The 2,907-nt window shown below is 42.9% G+C and overlaps 1 long non-coding RNA gene across 1 annotated transcript; it reads left to right on the top strand.

The window, feature by feature from the left end:
• The first annotated feature begins 513 nt into the window (after window positions 1–513).
• Window positions 514–1,384, top strand: LOC112891599. Its single transcript, XR_003228582.1, has 4 exons — window positions 514–604; window positions 681–882; window positions 946–1,032; window positions 1,151–1,384. It is a non-coding gene; the product is annotated as an uncharacterized LOC112891599 (long non-coding RNA).
• The last annotated feature ends 1,523 nt before the right edge of the window (window positions 1,385–2,907 follow it).

Genomic DNA, 2,907 nt, shown 5'->3' on the forward strand with positions numbered 1-2,907 from the left:
TGCAAGTTGCAATTAGTATGATTTTGTTTGTTACCTCTAAACGAAATATTGTTGTGCAGGAAATGATTCCGTGGATGGCCACATGTGAGGAGGCTTATCATGCCTTATGTCACTATTGGACCACGGATGAGTTCAAAAGCATTTCCCAGAGAAATAGAGGAAATCGTGGAACTGAGTCCTATCATACCTACGGAGGTGATGGGCATTGGCCAAACGCATTGTAAGTGAACTCTTTGAAATGAATTCTATTAATTTCATATATTAGTACATGCTTCTTTAATTTTTTGTTGTATGTATAGGAAGTTCGCACAGGTGTAGCGCCGAGTGATATTCAGGTCTACATTGAAGGTCATAAAGGATGTGATCCTACAAATCCAGATCAGTTATGCTCTCAGGCGGCTACAGAGCGTCTGGTATATCTAATTTTACAAAATTAGCACTATCGAGTTGTCATGAAACAATCTTATATAACTGTGTGATTTTGTTATTTGAAGGCGGCATATGGTGATCAAATGATTGCTCGCCATGGAGAGGGTTATGATTGGAGAAACGCGCCTATTGATCCTGAGGCCGTTTACAGTAGTGGTGGAAAACCTCATGGCCGGTTAGATTTCTTTAAATTTCAATCTAATTTGATCTTTCAGCAAGTCTGGTATATCTAAATTTCAATCTATTTGTAGGTATCCATTATTCGAAAAAGTCATTGACTCGAGTCAGGTGCCGTCGCGTCAAAGAGCGGGATCGTCGCGGTCAGCAAGTCGCAGCACAAGTAGTGGCGACGATAGCGCGGAGGTTGTAAGGCTGCGTGAAAGAGTAAGACAACAGGAGCTACAGCAGCAGTGGTTTCAAGCTCAACTTGCACAACAGAATGCAATACTGCAGGTAAATCTTAATTGTTAAAACTTAGGTTAAGTTACATTCTTGCTGACAAATTTGATCTTTCAGCAAATAGCGAGCCAACAGAATATACAAGTGCCACCACTGGTACCTCCACCTTTTGCACAGGCCGGTTGGCCATCAGCTTCACCTCAGGTATGATAGTCAATGATTCAAATGTTAGTTCATAGTCATTGCAAAATATGGTCACTCTAAATAAATATTATCCAATTAGTTATCTTTCAAACTAATCTTGTCCATTTATCTTTTATAGCCTTTTCACACCCCACCACCTAACCTTGCGGCACCGGGAGACTCACACGTTCATCCAACATCGAATTGGGCGGATCAATTCATTGGAAGTGGCGGATCAGTTCAACCAGGTGATGGAGACGACCAAACTTAAGTGAAACATTGTTGTTCTATGAATTTGTATGAAGTTGTATGAACCAGGTGATGGAGGCGGCCAAATTTCATCGAACTTGTATGAAGTTTTTGAACTTTAATTATGAACCTCTGAAGTTTACGTATGTGGATATATGAATTGTGTACTTGCATGCAATTTCTGATCGTGAATTATAATTGTGGATGGTGAATTATAATTGTGGAAGAAATTTGATTGTATATAATGCTTGTGGTTGCTTTTGGGGCTCTAAATTGCTCTGTTTGCTGGGTGAGCTTAACTTCCGACGGTTTAACAGAAACTGTCGGAAGTTAGACGTCTCAAACTTCCGACGGCCAGGCAAACCGTCGGAAGTTAACAAACGGACGTCAGCTGCCGTTTGCCAGGCTAACTTCCGACGGTTTCACGGGCCGTCGGAAGTTTGAGAAACTTCCAACGGTTTTGTTCTAAGCCGTCGGAAGTTTAAAATTTCCGACGCCTTACAGCCGTCCAACAGACTTCCGACGGCTTAACTCTAAACCGTCGGAAGTTAAGTAACTTCTGACGGTTTAGCGCTAACTTCCGACGGTTTAGCCGTCGGAAGTTGCTGTTTTTCCTGTAGTGAGTAAAATGGAGTTGTACTAGAAGTACGGGAGCGAGGCCCCTTCAGTAATATAGGATACTAGTTGGAAACTAGTCATCTGTTACTGGAAGTTAGAGAGCGAGGCCCCTTCAGCAAACTTGCACATAATACCACCCGTAAACCAGTAAAATGGAATTGTACTGGAAGTATTGGAGCGAGGCCCCTTCAGTAACATAGGATACTAGTCGAAAACTAATAATCTGTTACTGAAAGTATGGGAGCGAGGCCCCTTCAGCAAACTTGCATGTAATACCAGTTGTAAGCCAGTAAAATGGAGTTGTACTAGAACTATGGGAGTGAGGCCCCTTCAGTAACATAGGACACCAGCCGAAAACTAGTAATTTTTGACTGGAAGGTTTGATCTCCAAGTGCAGATAGAAGATGTCTTGGTTGGCTAAGGATGAAAACGGCATAGATGCTCGATATTCCAGGAATTAGGAACCTCCTGTAACCTTGTGCATGTTGAAGGGCCCCTCCCATCGTGAGTTAAGCTTGTGCAGCCCGGTTTGATCCTGGATTCATCGAAAACCATATCTCCAACATTGAAAGAGCATCGTTGAATGTTCCGATCATGGTAACGACGAACTCCTTGTAAGTAGAGGGTCAACTGGAGCAAGACGTTGCATCTGATTTTCTCTACCAAATCAAATTCAAGAAGTCTTGCGCTGTCAGCCTCGCTTTCTTCATACATCTCTAGTCAAGGAGACTTCCACATGACATCAGCCGGTATTATAGCTTCAGACCTGTATACAAGGAAGAAAGCTAACTGTCCTGTGGCTTTGCTTGGTTGCATACAAAGCCCCTAGATTACTGACAAGATCTCGTCGATCCACTTGCTGCTCTTTTTGTTGTTCTCGTCATAGAGTCTTTTCTTCACACCATCACGAATCAAGCCGTTGGCAGGCTCAACCTGGTCGTTGGCCCGCGGGTGAGCCACTGAAACATACTTGACCTTAATGGCACTGCGTTCACAGAAATCCTAGAACTGATGCGAGTGGAAATTGGA

The sequence above is a fragment of the Panicum hallii genome, chromosome 5, assembly GCF_002211085.1.
Source record: "Panicum hallii strain FIL2 chromosome 5, PHallii_v3.1, whole genome shotgun sequence".
Taxonomy (NCBI): Eukaryota; Viridiplantae; Streptophyta; class Magnoliopsida; order Poales; family Poaceae; genus Panicum; species Panicum hallii.